The sequence below is a fragment of the Galleria mellonella genome, unplaced genomic scaffold (genome assembly GCF_026898425.1).
Source record: "Galleria mellonella isolate WM207_F2 unplaced genomic scaffold, CSIRO_AGI_GalMel_v1 utg184, whole genome shotgun sequence".
NCBI classification, from domain to species: domain Eukaryota; kingdom Metazoa; phylum Arthropoda; class Insecta; order Lepidoptera; family Pyralidae; genus Galleria; species Galleria mellonella.
In genome coordinates, this window is record NW_026442025.1 from 4,024,425 (window position 1) to 4,045,658 (window position 21,234).

At 33.5% G+C, this 21,234-nt stretch overlaps 1 protein-coding gene across 4 annotated transcripts in view; it reads right to left on the minus strand.

Moving 5' to 3' along the window:
• LOC113510233 (ras association domain-containing protein 10) overlaps nucleotides 1-21,234 on the minus strand; it is a 154,905-nt gene that overhangs the window by 43,657 nt on the left and 90,014 nt on the right. The window contains exons 1-2 of one of the 4 annotated variants that reach the window (XM_052893989.1): nucleotides 14,921-15,035; nucleotides 14,739-14,762 (exon numbers count right to left, since the gene is read on the minus strand). The exons of 2 other annotated variants lie outside the window; for them this stretch is intronic. The gene's annotated coding sequence lies outside the window, so the exon portion shown is untranslated. Of the gene's footprint in view, nucleotides 1-14,738; nucleotides 14,763-14,920; nucleotides 15,036-21,234 lie in introns of those variants that run through there. One more of the 4 variants, XM_052893990.1, reaches the window with a different exon arrangement.

The following is a 21,234-nucleotide window of genomic DNA, read 5'->3' on the forward strand; positions in this document are numbered from 1 at the left end:
AGGTGGCGTATAAAAATAGATCTGTTAAAATAATAATTCGATAGTAAAATGATAACCAGGTATAGTGCTTAGCTCTGAATATGTAGAATAAGATGTTGGGGACATCTTATTCTATATATTATGGGAACTAAAAGCGGTAGTATTAACAGGATGTAATGGAAATCTTGGTGGGACAAAATTACCTATAAAAAGCTACAGGAATGTTAGGACGAAACTATGATATGGCAATAAATGCCACCAGTGTATAAGCATTCCTCTGATGTGGGGCATCAGCCGTATCAGTACTGGTAGAATGCCGAAGAAGGGACTTCTAGAAGGGCTTCTAGCCAGCGAATAGAGGGCGATATATTGGAATCTGAACTTCGGTAGAGAAAGCAAGGTGAGAAACTACTGTACTGTAATCCCATTAATAGTAACTAATGGAATGGAATTAGTTGTTACAACAAGAGACAACTCTTGAAAAACTCCTGAAAATGAGAAGAAGAATGTGACTTGCAAGCCTCACTTAATTTTTTTTTAATGGATGATTGTAGAATTGTAACCGCCTGCGCTATCGAGGACTGATAAGTGAGAACGAAAATATGTCAATTCCCCATCACGTCGACCTGACAGAATAACTAGTAATATACCCTATCAGGTCGAGCTCCACGCGGTTCCACCTGAAAACCATAGTCGTTAATTCTTACAGAATTCGTCACGATGGTCTAACCGATCTGCTTTCATCCTCATTTATCATCTATCACTGGTATTCCGCCAGCGTATATCATGGGTTACCATTCCATTATCATCCATAAAAAAAAACCTGACAAAGTATATTATTAGCATAGGGGTTGCTAGTACCCTTTACTAACAATCCCCAGCAAAAATTGTTATAAGAACATTTTATAAAAAAAAAAGTGTCTTTAAAAATGGTAAGACACGTTAAATTAAAAAAATTTGAATTTAGAACGTGGAATATTTTTTTTTGCTTCACAAACAAAGACACCTACAATACATAATAATTAATAAGCTAAAATTAATATGAAACTCGAAATTCAAAAGTCACACAAAATTATCACAAAAATCTCTTTTTTGGAGGCAATTTAAAAAACAAATGGCATAATTTTGAGAATTTTCACTTTGTGTTGTATACCCGTTAAATGACTTGAATGACATGGTCTTTTGGACAGTGTTGTTCAAACTGGTAATATTTTAGGCCGAGTCCATTGACAACGGAAACGGTGATTAAACAAATACGAGTATATATAATGTAGGTAAATCGTTGGCTGTATGCAAAAAAAAAACAGTTGTATGCAATAAACTGTGGCAATATCCTGCACGGTGTCGTTAGTCCCCGAGTGTCCTACACTCGTTAGGACGTAACCTAAATACCCGTTTGTACGGTCAGCAGAGAAATCTAATCTTAATATTTATATATAATAAAATAGCATTTACATATCTGTAACTTTGTTCGCATGATCGGGATTTTAAAAAGTAGATACATATATCGTTTTCTATTAATACGCTTCTATCAAATTTTTACAATTACAGTGAGTTAAACCAAGACGTAACAAACAAACAGTAACTTTCACATTTATAATATAAGTAAGAATTTATAACCAAACTAATATACTACATATATAATAATAAAAGACATGTAATATTTTTTTTAATTGTTTTGTCATCTACTATCAAGTAATGTTGTGCCTATTAGACAATAGATGGCGTAAACAATAAAAGAATGGAAAATGTTGTATTAAATAATATAATTTTAATGCAAAATAAGTACACGCAAATTAATTCACGGGAACGGCTAGTAAACAATGGTAAACAATTAAAATAATAAGCATAATTTATTCAAGAGGAAAATTATACACGATACACACTAAGATATATGTTTGATTAATTGTTAAAAGAATTCTAACGACTATGCTCGAAAAATCCAGTGCTAATATTTTCAAGTTATAATGTAAGGTTTAACTATTAAATGTTCCTTCTTATCAAATTGCAATGCTCTAGAAGACTCCTTTACATTTATTTATTACTATTAATTACCAAGTCAGAAAGTTAAATAGTTTCCCAATTCGTCTCTCACTAAAACTTACAGCATATCTACATTTGACTGATTATATAAAAGTATTAAATTATTAATAGGTACCTATTGATGTAAATTAAATTATCCATACAATTAATAATGCGTTTAATCAATTTTGACTCTAACGAATAATTAGGTTTTATAAATATAATATATAAACTCTCGTTATAACTATTATTTAGAGGAATCTAAACTATTATCACTATATAACTTTAAACGTAACACTACCCACACTACGGTGAGCATCTTAAAATTAAACATGGCAGTGCGTGAATCTACTTTCTAAATAAACAAATATAATACAACAGTACATATTTTTTTAAGTCGTATCCTTTTACTACGTACGAGTACTATACGTGACATAATTTTTATTTTTAGTAATTTTATATGAAAATTATAAATATATTGAAAATTAAAATTTGGTCATTTGGAGAGGATGGATGAAAGAAGAATTACGAAAGAGATTTATCGAGCAAGAATGAATTGATATGTCGATATGAGCCGCTCCAGACGGACTTATGTCGACCAAATAGGCGACGTGCTGAAGAAGGGCCAAATAAAAGTACCCGTAACCGGCGAGCGTGTATGAATAAATTGATGAATGTGGAAGAAGCGAAAGAGGTTTGTTTGAATCGAAGCATTTGGCGTTTCATTGTTTCTGCCTACCCTAATGGGAGACAGGCGTGACAGATATGTATTAAAATTTTACTAATTTACATTTATTTCACGGAAAATTCTCTGTTTTTGCTGTCACTACATAAATCGGTAATGCGTTGACGTAGATTGAGAAACACTGGATCGAATGATGCTTATTTTTTCCTATTTAAAATATCTAATTAATCGATCTTTCGAAATGTCCATTTCAATTGGCATAGGCGATACGCTTGTTACGAACTCTACGCCGATTACTTCTCGATAGAAAATCGATTACGACATTGGCGAGTAATGGATTAATGAATAATTAAACTGTTTTATCTCTCGTTTGACTTTTGTTGACATTGTTTTTTTTTAATGTACTTAATACTTATTATATATACCACCTTTATGCAGATGATTTACAGATTTACTCTTTAGCCCCTCTGGTTGATATCTCTTTAGCAATATCTACTGTTAACGCCGATCTGGAATGTATATCTGCCTGGAGTAAATCTCATGGTCTTGTTATAAACCCCTTGAAGACACAAGCAATTATTATTGGGAGTCCCATACTTATTTCCAAAATTTCCTCGACCAGTCTTCCGCCTGTGGTTTTTGATGGGGTTATGATAGATTACCAGAAAAAAGTAAAAAATCTTGGCATTATTTTTGATAACACTTTGTCATGGTCTCCACAAATCTCGGAGGTCAGTAAAAAAATGTTTGCTGCAACTTTTGCCTTAAATAGACTACGTAATTTCCTCCCAGTTAACACCAAAATTGCGCTCGCACACACCTTACTCCTACCCATTCTTGATTATGCCGACTCATGTTATTTAGACCTCACCGAAGAGCAATTAAACAAGCTTGAGCGTCTCCAAAATTTATGTATCCGCTTCATATTTGGTCTTCGCAAATATGATCACATTTCTCAATTTCGTACTCAACTCAAGTGGCTCTCTATCCGTTTTCGTCGTAATCTGCATATCCTGTCTCTTCTTTACACAATCCTTTTTAATCCTGCTGCTCCTGATTATCTAAAAGACCGATTCTTGTTTCTCAGTGAGGCTAATGATCATACTTTACGCAGTGTCAATAACCTCCGACTTAAATTTCCCACTCATTCTTCTTCCTTTTATTCTAGATCCTTTACTGTTCAGGCAGTTCGTCTATGGAACTCACTACCTACCTCTATTCGGTGCGCTCAAACTCTTACTAGCTTCAAAACCTCTGTTAAATCTTACTACCTCTCACTTTAGTACTATTTTCCTGTGTTCTCTCTTCGTTTTCCTTCATCATTTTTTTCTGTTGTATGTATGCTGTTAAGTATGTGTATGTTATGTATATATTTAATTGTGTATATATTATATATGTATGTGTATGTATGTATGTATGTTATGTATATATTTAATTGTGTATATATTATATATGTATGTGTATATATGTATGTATGTATTTATATATGTTTGTATATGATAATATTTATATAATAGTGCGCCACCTACTCTTTGTCTTTTTCTCAATGTCCTCTACCCAAAGGTTGTCTGGAAGAGATTGCTTAGCGATAAGGCCGCCTTTTGTATCACTTCTCATTAATATTTACTGTATTTGTTATTTCTCTTTTTACTTGGTGCAATAAAGTGTAAATAAATAAATAAATAAATAAATAAATAAATAAATTCGCAAAGCAAAAGAAATAACATGTAAATATTTTGATAAGTATATTTTTTTATTGAGTGTGCATAATAAATTGGTGAAAAATACTATCGACATCATCATATCAGCCTTTAACTGTTCACTGCTAAACGTGGCAACTAGTGACAAAACCCCCCCTTGGTGGCATGGCAGGCGGATTGGCAACCGCAGTCAAGCTTTAGACATGTTTTAAGAGGGACACAGCCGCCCATCCCTCGCCCTCTCTTAGTCGGTTCTTACAACACCCACGAGAAAGGAAGAGGTGGCCTATCCTATGCCGGGATCACACAGCCTAATATAACGAAATATATATTACACTACTATTCTGTGACGCCTCTATGAGACATACTACATACTGTGACATCATAAATACGGGTTTAACATTTTATATGTAAATGTATAAATTAATTATGCATAGTTATTTTATATGCATGAATTATTTACATCGGCAAGAGGAGAAACTTTAAAATTGAAAAAGAAATGTAACAATTATTTCGTTTATCATCATCCTATAATAATAGTCATTATTCAATAGTCATAGAACAGTCATTTTCTTACGAATCTACCGTCCAATTCGAAATACAGTTTCAGCTGAAACGAACGGGCAAGAAACTCGGCTGTTGCTTCTTTTTTTTTCTCAAATAAATTTTCGTTATCAAAAACAAATGTAAATGTAGAAAATAATTATTACAAACTTTATATTTAATACAAAAAAGAAAACAAAATACTAAAATCATTACAATATTCTTGAACAGACCAGTCCCTATTAGAAGTACCCGTTCACGAGAGGGGGGAAAGGGATTGTTAGTAATGGAGACTGAGAATCCCATTACTAGCAATATATCCAACCAGGCCGACCTCCTCGCGGTTCTCCCTGGAAACTATCATGGTCAATTCCTGATGAATTCATCATGATGGGCTTACTGGTCTGTTTTCATTCTCATCTATCACCCTTCACTGGTGCTCCGCCAGCGTATCCCGTTAGCGCATGCGGGGTTACCATTCCATTTTCACGCATCAAAGAAAAACCCGTTCACGAGTATGACGGACGAGCCAGCCATCGTTGTGTGCAACTATATACTATAGGGAACCAAGTAACCTCACCTCACCATTCTCTTATTATCGATACAATATCTTATCTATGTCAGGGGTATTAGCTGTCTTAATCTATTACAGCTTATCTACAACATCTAAGTTTGTAGATTTAATATTTTGTCATAACCTATTCTACCTAATTACAAACTAATGAGGTATTATGTTATTGAGATCATAAATACGTTTACGTTGACCTCGGTTTTGAAACTTGCAAATTCTTGCTTGTCTACTTGTAACTTCATTCATTATAATTATAGTGACTTGATATTGACAAAATAGTATTTATCAATTTTGTTTTTTAATGGGTGATGATGAAATGATTGCTCCGTTTCAGCTATACGGTATACTCTGGAAAGAAACCAGTGAGTTATGAGGTGAGAATGAAATCAAGCCTGTTGGCCCATTATGAGAAATTCACTAAAAATTGACCACAATAATTTCCAGGTCCTTGGAAAATATAGTGCATTACTATATTATACTATTATATTATCTGTGGTATTACTATACTATAGAATATAACTAGTAATGGGGCCGATAGTTTACATTAATAACCTTCCCTCCCAAGTTTGTAACATTTTGAATAAACTTAAATTTGCGACCGCTGGCGTATCTACTGCTGTCTCAGATTTCTTTTCCATATTTTTTTTCTATTATTTTTATCTTATTGCTGTTGACGTGTAATTAAAAATTGTATTATATTATAATTATATAATAATGAGATACATAAACATGATAACTTAAACCTATTTAGAAATAATTTGAATTCTTCGGATTATAAGGTAAATATATATTTAAATATACTTTAATGTAAGGTCTGTATACCCAAGATCCAGTAAATGAATGTAGATACGAGTATATCTTATAGATAGATATATGCATTATATCTTACTATATTTTAATTTCTAATTATAATTGTATATTTTTTAATGTAATTAACAATTTAGAGTTAATTAAACAAACAATGATGTGATCAAAGCGCAGTATACAACTAAACCTTTATGAACGACATCATTACTGATTTATTACAAGTATAAGACTAACTACTCGAATGAAAAAATCATTATTCAAAATATGTTATTCAAAAATTCATTATTCAAAAATAGTTAACCATAAAACGTTTTTAATTAATCATTATTCGAAAATTTGCTATTCAAAAATCATTATTCAAAAATTCGTTATTTATAAATCGAATTTTTTTTAATTCATTATTAAGAATCGTTATTCACAAATTCGTAATTCAAAATTGCTTATCGGGCCTTACAATCCATTGCACTTGACACTATACATGTTGTTCATAAATATACATATTGTAAGGTCTTAAAAAACGGCATTAGTTACGTGACATATCTGGAACAAGTTAACTATTACAAAACGCTACTATATGGTGATATCGGACACACACACGGACAATGATTTATTATTCATGTTGAACATGAATATAGTATCGTTATTAGTAGTGCATGTGTTTAGTGATCCATAATTATGTTTTTTTAATTGTTACACTCGAGGTCGTATACACACACATAAAAGATACATACATATTTATTTATGTATGTATGTATTCTTTATTGTACACAAAAAATTACAAGCATATAATTTATATTAAATATAGATTTACAACAGGCGAGCTTAACTCTGTAAGAGTTCTCTTACATACATATCTGTCACGCCTGTCTCCCATTAGGGTAGGCAGAAACAATGGAAAGCCATTTGCTTCGATTCAAATAAACCTCTTTCGCTTCTCCCACATTCATCAATCTTTTCATACACGCTCGCCGGTTACGGGTACTTTTAATTTGGCCCTTCTTCAGCACATCGCCCATTTGGCCGATTTTCTGCTGCTGATTTTTACCATCGTACAACCCGCCATTAACTAAAATTTTATCCCAACCATCTGGAAAAGTGACGGTTTTCCATCTTGCGTTTTTCAAGGCAATTTCTTCCACGTACAACCACTTATTTACACAATAACGTATTTGTACAAGACTAAGTAATTCATAAAAACATTTAAAGAACCATCAAAACTCTCATAAACCTATTTTAGCTATTATACTGTTATATTTCTTTCTTTTGAATTAAATTCTCAATTTTAAAAATAATGACATAAATAGTGTAATAGTAATTAAATTGTTTCACAAAAAAATCGACTACAATTGTGACACATAATATACAAGCCAAATATTTTTAATTATTTTTTTTTTATATTAAAATAATTTTCACTCCATACAATTTGTTGATCTAAATCCATTAATATTTCATTATCATTCAAATATTGACCCAAATTCAAATCCATTATCACGCCATCTATATTGTTTTAATAAAAAAAAATCTTTAAACGTTGTCCGAACGATAATAACATCCCTTAATCGTCTTTTAAGTATAGTTTAGAAACAAAAACATGTTTTCTAGTTATGCACCTTAATGACCCGGTGGGCGGCGAGTGGGGTACATGAAATCTGTAGTAATAAACGCACCATGGCACGCGCCCACCTACACAGGTATATGGGGCGTTTCGGACCACTTTTTTATATCTTTAATTCGTTACTAACATTACAGATATGGAAGTGAAACAAACATACTTGTTACCGTTTTAACGTCTTAATTGATTAATCAATGACTATGAAATTTGGTATACATGCACCATATGGGACGAAATAGGACATAGGCTACTTTTTTATCCCAATCAGTGTTTGTAAGTTGCGGGTACAAGCTAGTCAGTTACGCATAGTAATCAAGCTAACGACGACTAACTCGACACAAAATGTAGGTATTTCTAGACATTTTTTATATTATTACGCATATATATATTGTATATTCAACTTTTATTTAAAACTAGCGGCCTGTCCCGGCTTCGCACGGGTGGACATTTTAATAACATTTTGTACTTTTTAACATAATATCTTTCGAATTAAATAGTCGATTTGAATAATTCAAAAAGTAATCTACATAAATTGAAACAGTTATGAAAACAATATGATTTATTCGATAAGGATTTAAACAGAAGTATGAATAGAATGGTGTAATTTTGATCGGTATTTCTATCAACTTTTAAAATGTAAAAAGTGGTGATTGTGACATAACGATAATAGTTGAACATATAGTATTGCGAAGTTTTTTGTAGTTATTGATATTTTCTTTAATATTGTACAACATACTTTTGTTCTATCACCAATAGTTTCCACAGCGCACGAGACGAAAGATATTTTATAGCATTTTTTTCACACCTTGAGTTACGTTACTAAAGTTTTAGTAGGGATCCCTAATCTTTTCTAGCAAAAATATAGCCTATGTTACTTAAGGTTAATTTAGCTTTCTAATGGTGAAAGATTTTTGAAATCGGCCAAGTAGTTTTTAAGTTTATTAATTACAAACATACATACACACGAAAATACAAATCTTTCCTCTTTATAATATTAGTGTAGATGTAATAGTCGAGTTTCATGTCCATTCTGTTTAACTGAGTAAGCATTCCGAATGGGCGACTGAATCATAAACAATGACTATTAAAAATGCTTATAAGGAAGTTTATATGAATAAAAATAATTCTTATTCTTATGAGGTAGGCGTATGAAATCTGTAGTACATGTAATAAAGGTCTGATGGCACGCGCTCGCTTACACATGTATGTAGGACGTTTCGTACTAGATTTTTATATGACTTATAATAACAAACAAGCAGACAGCCCACTCGATGAGTGGTAAACACAAGACATTTTTCATGAGGCATATGAAATCTATAGTAATAAAGACTTGATGGCACGCGCTCATCTACACAGGTGTATGGGGCGATTGGTACCAGATTTTTTAATTTGACTTACTTCTATATACTTTATACTATCGAAGGCACTTTTTTTTTCTACATATTTAAGTACCAGTTATTATAATTCAGTATAAAAGATCTCCTTATGGAAAGTGCCAACTTACACAGCTATATGAGGAATTTCACATCAGATCTCTGTATGACTTGTATATATGTAATTAGTCTGTATACTTGTTACAATAGTTAATATTATAAGTAGTCTAGTATTCTATCCGGATTTTTGTCCTTACAGTTACAATAACCTGATTGCTTTATTAATCATTATTATTGATCCACGCAGATGACTTTTTATAGTCCTTATCTGGTTTCAACATGGTATAAATAGGTTATATATCAATGGACTCTTTTGGACCTTAGTGTGATGTACCACAATGCGAATAGCCCACGAATTTTGGAGACAATAACAACACCGAATAGCCCTATACAAATAATCCGAGGGCGATTCACCTCATGGTGCGAAACGCTCCTACGTGAAGATAAAATAATAAATTTAATAAAGTTGACATGTTGTTAAATTTTGTACTACAGAACGGTGAACATGTCTACATCTACATAAATTATATTTTATATGTTTTAGAATATAAAATAAAAGAAATGTCATATTTGTAATTAAATTAATTTGTATTCTTTTATTCTCGATATATTAATTACTCATTCATTTATTTAGTTTTTATACGTACCATACAGAGTAAATTTTTTTTTTATTTCTATGATATAATGAAACTAGAATAACTTTTATATAGAATTATATTTTTAACCGAGCTTAATTTTTCCTAATGCTTTTATGTTGTAATAAAAGTTAAATTGATTTAATGGCAATAAAATTGAACATATTTTTTAGAATATTTTTAAATATTTAATTTAAGAAATTATTAGATTTTTATTAATTCATATTCTATCAATCGTATTTTAACAATACAACTAAATCTTTACTAATACAGTGAGTGAGAAAGTGAATTTGTTTGTTTGTTTGATGCTTTATGGCGCCTTAACAGCTTAATTAATCACTATAAAACGTGGTATACACGTACGCTTTGGGCTACTTTTTATTTCTGTCAGTAAACATATTTCAACGAAATAAGTCGCGGGTAAAATTTAGTATTGAATAAAAAAACTTGTGGCAAAATATAATATTTTTTTTTAACTTAACTGGATGACTATATATGCCGTTTTGCATAGGAGAGTTTAATGTTTTTTTTTTCTAATATTTTGAGAAAAATTATCCCTTTCACTAGTTCAGATTTTATTCTGAATATGTTTTTGTTAATGGACTTAACACCTTATAACGAGGGGGAAGGGATTATTAGTAATGCAAACTGCCGGTTCCATTGTTAGTATATATCCTGTCAAGTCGACCTTCCCGCGGTCTCCCCTGGGAACCATAGTAATGAATTCCAGGTATATTACTAACTGACCTATTTTCTCATGCTCACCTATCATCTCTCACTTATGCCCCGCCAGCATATATCGTTAGCGCAGGCGAGAAAACCATTTCATTACCATCCATTCATCCTTTAAAAATACAACTAATGACGTTGCCAACCAGTAATAGTAAATATTTTTAACTGTGCAAATTTATTTATTTAGACACAGCTATAATAATAATAATTTATTTGCTCGAAACGTGGTACAAAGTTCTTAAATGGTAACTGAGCTACACATTTCGCCTTATCTAAATGCATGCAAATTTTGTCTTAGCACATGTTAGTTAGTTTTTATTGGCTAACATTTTAAAGTATATATAGTAATACAATTTACATTACATCCACTATAAGACGCTTTATAACTAAATAATTGTTTTAGCTTATTGTAGTCCTAATATTATATACACACACACACACATACATAGAATAACACTGCTTATCCTAAAGTACAGGATTTACCTATTTAGGGAGCAGAGTTTTACCTATATTTAAAATGTAACATTTATTTTGAAATAAATTATTATTATTATTATTATTAACAATAGAATAGAATATAGAATATACAAACAATTATACATTAAATTCAAACACTTCTTTTATAGTCTTCAGATAAGAATTAAAACTGTGAGCAAAAATGTCCAAGTCATTACGATTAATTACCATCACCAACATATCAGCCAATTATTGTCCACTGTTAAACATAGGCCTTTCTCATAATAAGTTTTATCAGTAGTTGCCAAGCTTGACAGATACATTGGCAACCGCAATTAGAGTTTGGTGATGTTTTAAGAGAAACGCTACTGCCTATAATTCGACTATTAAGTTCCCATAGTCGCCTCTTAATAATATAAAGAATAACTACATGGGACAGAGAAAGGAAACACTAGGTGTCATGTCGTATGGGGAGGTCAAGGATATGGCCCGGGATAGAGCTGGCTGGAAGAAGATGCATGAATTAGTTGCACCGACAAGAGGAAACTCTTAAATGAAAAGAAAGTCGCCTCTTACAACATCCACAAGAAAGGAAGGAGTGGTCCATTCTGTGCCTAGACAACACGACTCTAACCTATTATAAGTATTGTACAGTTGTAAATTTAAAACATGTACATAACATTTGAATTATTGCACGAAATATAATGTAATAAAAATTGCCCCGTGGCACGCGCCCGCCTTCACAATGTTAAAATAATAAATCTAATGAAGTTGACATGTTGTTAAAGTTTTATTACAAAATGGCGAATATAACGTTTATGTGCACATAAATCATGGTATATGTGTTTAAAATTTTAATTCAGAGAAGTGTTACAATTATCGGTTGATGGCAAACTAACGGACCACCTGATGGAAAGTGGTAACCGTCATCTGGAGACACGACCAGCACCGTGCATATCAAATAACATGCTGTGACTCCCGATGCTTGCGTTGGCATTCCTCAGGACTATGGTGTTACTATATCCTGTAATTTTACTGCCATATCCCACCCTTTATACCGAAGTAAAGCCATGCAAGCGCAATGTATGTTTGCTGTCGTTGTTCGTAATGTCACGTATGGGCACCACAGAATATCAGCGCTGTAGCAATTAAATTAGCACATGCTGAGTGGTGACCACGTTGGCAATAATAAATGTAAAGTTTTTTTTTTAATTCATAATTTATGTAACTTTTTGTTATTGTCAATAAATGTTTTCTTTCTTTCTTTCTTTCTTTCTTTCAATGCACGTGACTGTAGAAAGATAGGTGGGACAGAGGAGTTTTATATAAAGTCTTCCTCTGGAGAGAACGATTGCTAGTATTGCGGAATACCAGTCATATTGCTAGCAATATACCCTGTCAGGTCGATCTCCACGTGATCTACCCTAAAAACTATCATGCTGAATTCCAGGCGTATTCATCACGATGAGTTAAATGACTTGTGTTTTTGCTTTTACCTATTATACCCAACTGATGCCCCGCCAGCGTATACCGTTACGCAGGCAAGGTTACGATATCATCCATTAAAAAAGTCTTCCTTTAGCTTTGTGTCAATTTGTGATGAGAAACCGACTACCGTGTGGTCTCGGCATAGACTGGGCCACCACTTCCTTTCTCTTGGGTGTCATAAATGGGGACTAAGGGAACTTAACAGTGGAGGGATGGACACCAGCGTTCCTCTTAATATATTTCTAAAGCCTAACTATGTTTGCCAATCCGCTGCCAACCATGCCAACTACTGGCAAATCCCCCCTTATTAATGATGATGATGATTGGAATTGGTACCTAATAATCTACTTTCAATTTAGTAATTCTAAAACCAAATCTAAATTTATTTTTTTTAAACCCAAATACCTTGTTATTCGAACTCTAATATTATCTTGTGCCAAATATGAGTTACAGATAGTTTTAAAACAGAAACATTGCAAAGGATGCGCTTTTTACTTCACCGCCCCAGATAGACAAGACAGTGGTACAGTCAGTACGAAAAATCAATTAACAAATTCAGATTTCTAAAACTAATTCTAATTTCTTTTATAATCGTTTGATTAATTTCTCTTTTTGTAGTGATTATGTTTTGTTATCTGAAATTAATTAAAACCGAAAGTCCCCAAAGACCGGATTAGAAGCAAATAAATTAGTAAATTGATATTAATTCGTACACGATATTGTATGTCAATAAATTTGAATGGAAAACACGAGAAGGCCTAGAAGTATCCTATTCGCTTTTATCATATTACGTCAAAAATAAACGATATGGATATGTTTAAGGTGCATTTCCTTTATTAAATATTACTTGTGTGCATATTAATTGCAATATTAAAATAAAAGCTATTATTATACAATGATTTATTTAATGTTATTTACCACGGATCCATACGCATGATACTTTGAGTAATTCTTTTTTAATACTTAGTTACATTTATAAAGTACTATGCTATTGCTCGTGACTTTGTCTGGATATATCGATATATAAAATATTATATATGTTAAGTATTCTTTTTATACATGAAAATGGAATGGTAATCCCACCTACGAAATGGGTATAAGCTGGCGAGGCACCTATTAGTGATAGGCGAGGATGAAAACAGATCAGTTAGCCTATTATAACAATTTCCATAAGACAACCACGATGGTTTCAAGGGGAAACCGCGTGGAGGTCGAACTTATATATGCTTGCAATGAGATTTCTAGTTCCTATTACTTGCAATGCCTTCTCCCACTGTATTTTAAGTTACGATATAATTTACCCGTATACCAAACATACAAAATACAAACATCTTTACCAATTTTTACATTTCTAGGTTTCGACAGTATGTTTATTAGTCAGACAATTAAATGGATTTTAGTTCAATACTTATTTCCTTAATAAATGTGAAAGTAAATTTTTTTTTTTATTACTTCTTAACATCTCAATGACTTAACCAATCGCTATGAAATTTGATACAAATGTACTATATGGAATGGAGAAGGATATAGGCTATTTTTTATACCGGTCACATGGACAAAAACGCGGGTAGAAACTAGTAAACTATAATTTTAAACAAACGCAGTCATAGATAATTGTCTATGAAAATTAATCGACACATTTTAACGTTAATAAAGAAAATACCTATTACAAAAACATAATTTAGAATTTATCTACGTATAACAACAAATAAGGTGTCATCATGAAAACGAACTGCCATCGTCTAATTTATTTATATTAATTGTATAATACATCAAATTATACTCGTCACAAACGAGACGCCCCTCAAAATGCGTCAAGCGAGCAAACACGTACGCGTCCAATTTGAATGTATAAAAAGTCGTATAATCGCTTTAATGGAACTGCACATTAACGGTGTACCACGGACAGGTGAGGTATAAAACAAATAGCGTGTATTTGTGAAGCATGTTTATTCAGAACGAGTGTACATAGTAATACGTCTATAGTATACTTTACACTGTGTGAACTATTTACAGCATTGCTCAAAACCAACTAATTGAAAAAAAAAGAAAGCATAACCACAAACACGTCTTACCATTCCTCGCCACCAGAGCAGCCTCTGCGGAAACAAAAAAAAAATTTAATCCATGTAGTCTTGATCACAATCCACTAGATCATAGGGCATTGTCCGCGGTGTCATCCATTTACGTAACAAGTGCATCTCCCATACAGCATCTCCCATACAATTAACCCCTCTAACTACACATTGCAACTTACATGGGGTATCACAGGCCATGCACAGTCTCTAGTACTCCTGTCGATCATCGTAGCGTCCCGTGGTGCCTTCTCGACTTTCCTTATAGGAATGACCCATGGGCTGTCGGAATGGGTTTCTCCGTCCCCACGGGGTATAACCACCACCACCAGGTAGACACCACCACGCATGCGTATTCGGGGGTGGGGCAGTAAACTATTGATTATTTCAACCCCTGTTTCATGATGAACTGATAATGTTCTTCTATTCATGGTAAGGCAGACAAATTGCTTTGGGGTGGTGGTGATTCGGACCGAAGGCGTAATATTAATTATTTAGTGAGCGGAATGATGGATTGGATATGTATCAGTAGGGTTGAGTACTGTACTAAAGTTTTATCCGTTTCGGAATAGCACTCCGATCTCTTATAGAATAGAGTTATGTTTCGAGCTTCGGCGACAGTAATTATATGATATTATCGATGATAGATCCCTTTAGTTTTATTGCTTTGAAAAATATGAGATTTTTTTTATTATAGTGGGTAGTTTGAATATTTAAATACAACTGCTAATACGCCATATAAATTGTATTGATTATTAAGAATTATGAACTGTTTTGGTTGCGTGTTACATATTTACATTAATTACAAGATTGTTACATAGTTCCATCTTTTGTGTTACTTTTGTTTAAATGCCCTTTTTTAATATATTATGAAGTGCAAAAGTTAATCTATACCACCAAATGAAGACTTTGTATAAAAGTCGATTACTTGGGTACCTCTGTCCCATTCGTGTTTCAACCGTGAAGCAGTTGTGTTTGCATGGCTGTGTTTCGGTTTGAAGGGTGGGATGTGGCGTGAATTTACTGGGTACAGAGGAATAACACCTGAGTCCTCAGGAATGGCAACGCATGGGGGTATCATGGGCGAAATAGTATACTCTGTTATGTCCATGGTACTGCTCATGTCTATAGGCGACGGTTACCACTTTCCATCTGGTGGACCGTTAGCTTGTTTGTCATTCTAAGTTGTATAAAAAAAAAGTAAAATTATAGGGTATAAAACCCTAGTACTCAGGAATACTGTCACCGTGTAATCTCGGCATAGAATGGGCCAGCCCTTACTTTGAGTGTCGTAAGAGGCGAGTAAAGGCATTTAATGGTTGAGTGATGGACATCAGCGTACCTCATGAAACATCACCACAGCTTAACTGCGGTTGCTAACTTGCTCGCCATGCATGGCAACTACTAGGACTATCCCCAAGGGAGAGGCCTATATTTATAAATAAATATTCAGTTGACAGTTAACGGCTGATATGATGATGATGACTTGGGAACAACTTACTTTATACACATCATGGTAGTTACAATTCGTTCTGTGATATCTATGTGTAGTTTTTTTTATGCCACCCAGAATGGCAAACAAGCTGACGGCCCACCTGATGGAAAGTAACCGTCGCCTATAGACATGAACAGTACCATGGACATAACAAACTACTACTACTGTTTTGTCGTAGCCATTCTTGAGGACTCAGTTTTTATTCCATATATATATATATATATATATATATATATATATATATATATATATATATATATATATATATATATGCAACCATTACAATTTTCTTCAAGTAAACCATCAGCTTCTTAGACGTTCCATGTTGTTTAGAAAAATATAGACCTCTTTCGTTTATTTTATCCATATTATTTTTAACACTATAAATATTAAAGATTTGATTGTTCGTTTCTAATGGATAAACTCAAAAACTACTAAACCAACTTAAACCAACTTTAAAATTTCAATCGTCTATAAAAAGCCACAATATTAGTAATAACACGCTATATACAATGTTATTTTCGAAAATTCTATCTACCCGTGCGAAGCTGGATGGGGTCGTTAGTAACAAATAAATATTTTTTACATAGCTACATACATACATACATACATATCTATCACGCCTGTCTCCCATTAGGGTAGGCAAAAACAATGGATAGCTACAATATTTTAAATTACAATATTTACAAAAACCCATAGGTACAATGAATAGATAATGAACCCATAGGAAGACAATATTAATAAAAATATATTTCAAATCATTTCAGCCAATTATCTACTGTTGAACATACTAGTCCAACTGCTCTAAAGAACGGTTCGGACCCATCTGCATCCGCTGACTCCCTGCAATACGAGGTCTGTCCGGAAAGTTCGTATAAAAGTGTTCTGGAATGCGAGAAAGAGGAGTGGGGAGGCCAGGTAAGCGCAGGACCCCTTCCTTATGTCCCTAACAATGCTTCAGTTCTGGTCTGACCGCCGTGCGGTGCGAACTGGCTTGTCACGCCATCTGTGAAGTTACCTCTTAACGAAACCCCGTCGGCATGGAGCCCGCTTCCGTTGAAGAGCAGCGCGTCGTAATCAAGTTTCTCTCGAAACTCGGCAAGAATGGCCGTGAAAGCAAAGAGTGGAAGACATCCGGGGAACCACGAACAAAAAAATCAAGAAAATCCCGCTCAAATGTCAAGACAATGTTGATTGTTTTTTTCGATGTTCGGGGGATTGTCCATCAAGAATTCGTCCCTCCAGGCCAGACAGTTGATGGAAAATTCTACGTCGATGTGCTCAGACGCCTCAAAGCTCGTGTGGCACGAGTTCGTCCAGAATTGGCGCGAGAGAGGCGTTGGATTCTTCACCACGACAATGCCCCTGCCCACACCTCTCTTGTTGTCCGTGAGTTTTTGAGTAAAAATTCCATTACGGTGACCGAACACCCCCCTATTCGCCGGATTTGGCCCCGTGTGACTTCTTCTTGTTCCCAAAAACCAAATTGGTACTTCGGGGGCGGCATTTGGGGGACATAAATGAGATAAAAAAAGCTACGACGGGGCAGCTGAGAAACCTACAACCAGAGGACTTTCAAGGAGCCTTCTCACAGTGGAAACGGCGTTGGCACAAGTGCATTATGTCACAGGGGGAGTACTTTGAAGGGGATAAAATTGATTTACCTGAATAATTGTAAAATAAAATTTTTAAAAAACTTTTATACGTACTTTCCGGACAAACCTCGTACATTTGAGGTCATCGCTCCATACAGCGGAGAGTCGCAATTCCTTTACGCTTTCAATATATTTCCTGTAAAAACCCAGGCAGTGTACTCATTCCATAGCCTAAGAAACCCAGCATGAAGATATATAATTATCCCATTAATATAATAAATTAAAAAGTTTCTAATGATGGTAGGAAGTATCGATTTTTGTTATTCTATCACGCAAAAACTACAGAATGAAATGAATTTGAATGAAATTTGGTACACGGGCAGGTTATATCCTAACTTAGCACATCTCCCTCTTCTCATTTAAGAGTTTTCTCTTGTTGGAGCAACTAATTCATGCATTTTCTTCTAGCCAGCTCTATTCCAGGTCCTATCTTTGACCTATATTGTTTATAATTATTTCTCTCCATCTAAAGTTTGCCTGGAAGAAATCGCTTTTAGCGATAAGACCGCCCATTATTTTCTCAGTGTAATATTTTCTTGTAATTGTTTGTATCTATAATAAGTTTACTATTGTAATCTTTTGGAAGAAACAATAAAACCAGTCTATATTATACCAGAGGGAGACTTTGTACAAAAGTCGTTTACTTGGGCACCTCTGTCCCATTCGTGTTTTTACCATAAAGCAGTTGTGTTTGCATGGCTGTGTTTTGTCTGAAGAGTAGGATATGGCAGTGAATTTACAGGGTACAGAGGAATAACACCTAAGTCCTCAGGAAAGGCAACACATGGGGGTATCATAAGCGAAACCGTCCATGGTACTGCTCATGTCTATAGGCGACGGTTACCACTTTCCATCAGGTGGACTGTCAGCTTGTTTGGCTATTTAAGTTGCATACAAAAAAACATTCCTATAGGACATGACACCTAGTTTTTCCTTTATCTGTCCTATGTAGTTATTTAACTTAGTAACACGTAGGATACTTCATATATTCATGCTGATTCATGCGGAGAAAGTCGCAGGCTATGGCTAGTAATAATTAAATAATTGAACTATAAATAGATTGTACTACTATATGTAGTTTTAATAGCAGACTTGTAGTCGCCATTCCTACGTCATATCGTACTATTCCTTAAGACAGAACTATCTTGTATGTGGGCTGATGACGTGATACGACAGGTAGCGTAATAGTCTAAGATCCCGTTGTTGAATCCAGCAAATATGCAACTATTTAATGAAATTTTGTTTAAATGAAAGATTGCCTGATCTCAGTTAATCGCAATCTAGAGTTGCCAGATGGTAACCTTTACTTGTGACGATTCTTTTATACGCAATTATATGTTATCGTATAAATAAGGAATGGACATCAGTTTGGTATAGGTTTTATTAAAAAGAACAAAGTTCCTATATTTTTTTTACATACCACCGAGTAAGCGGTTACCGTAGTCTTTGAACGTCTACAATACCAGAAAATTTTAAGTTACGAACATAAAAAAAAATATCGGGGCCGAAAATAAAGGTTCAATAACAATAAGGTGATTGTTCGAATTTAATTAATAGATAAAAACTAGTCAAGTTTTGCGGAATGGCAATAAATTATGTTTCCAATAATTAAATTTAATTATTTTTCATATACGGAGCAAATTGGGAAACTGTCAAGCTCCCTTCATTGTTTCAGTCATTAACCATTCCTTGGGTTCCTCCATTCATTGGGAGTTTTGCCAGTAGTTGTCATGCTTGGCAGGCTGGTTGACAAATGCATTTGGATTTTAGAGATGTTTTAATAGGGGCACTTCTACCCATCTCTATACTATTAAGTTCGTTTATTTGCATAAGGGGTAGTTTATAACAATAAATATAATAAATAAATAAAAACAATCACTGAATTGGATTAGAAACAATTCAACACACTCAAACAACTAATTGATTTTATTTGACGTCAGGTTAATTACTCGTTTGTTTACAGCCCACATCATAACAAACGTACTTTTAGTTAAAATAACAACAACAATAATTAAACGGATAATAAACGCAATTAGTCGGTTTATTAAAATTATATTATTAAAAAGTTTTATATATATATATACCTGCAAAAGTCAGTAGCAGGCTCTTAGACTATAATACTTTTTATGGTCTAAGATCTCGCTACCAACTTTACAATTTTAAACATTCTAGACTAGATACTTATTAAAATGTACGCAAATAAGTCGAGGAAGAAAATTTTAAGTCACTGTCATAAAAAAAATATTTATTTATTTATTTATTTTATTTAATACTTTATTGTACACATTAGTTATAAAAATATGACAGAGGTAAACAAAAGTACAAAGGCGAGCTTAACTCTGATAGAGTTTTCTTCCAGCAAACCCAAAGTGGAAAGGAGCATCAATGTCAGCGGATACAGCAGTGTACAATTTTTAAATAGCCAAAATTAAATTAATTAGATTATATTATATAGTACAAATACACACATACATATACATAAATATATACCTACATCTATGCATAAACCTACATATACATACACATATACATACAATATACCTACACATATAGATAAATAAATATATGTTCATAGAGATAGAAGATGCTCTTTAAGTCTACTCTTAAAAATATTTAGGGATTGACTCTCACGGATAGATATGGGAAGAGAATTCCACAATCTAGCAGCATGGACGGTAAAAGATCCACTATAGCGCGTAGATGAGTGTGAAGGGAGTTTGAGGATAAGAGATTTCGTCGAACGGGAGGACACGTCATGGGGAACTAGAAAATCAAAACGTTCACGAAGATAGGAGGGAAAAGTAGGGTTATATAGAACGGAATATAAAAACGACATTATATGAAAGTCTCGACGCCTTCGAATTGGCAGCCAATTCAATTTTGTTCTATAAGCGGAGACATGATCATATTTACGCAGACCATATATGAAACGTATACACAAATTCTGTAATCTCTCTAATTTGTTTAAAAGCTCTTCAGTTGCATCAAGGTAGGATATGTCGGCATAATCAAGAAGAGATAACAGTAGAGCTTGTGCCAAAGTAAGCCTTGTCTTAAATGGTAAGAATTTTTGCAATCGTTTAAAAGAATGAAATGAAAAACATAGCTTTTTGCTGACCCCATTAATGTGTTCATTCCAGGATAAATTGCAATCAATTATAACACCTAGGTTTTTTGCTTTCTTAGCATATGCAATTAACTCATTTTCATAGTAAACAGGAGGCAAAGCATCATGATCAAGCATTTTATAATTACGATGACTACCTATAATGAGAGCTTGGGATTTTCGCGGGTTAACTAGAAGCCCAAAGGATCTAGCCCATTCCGATATTTTAAGCAGCTGAAA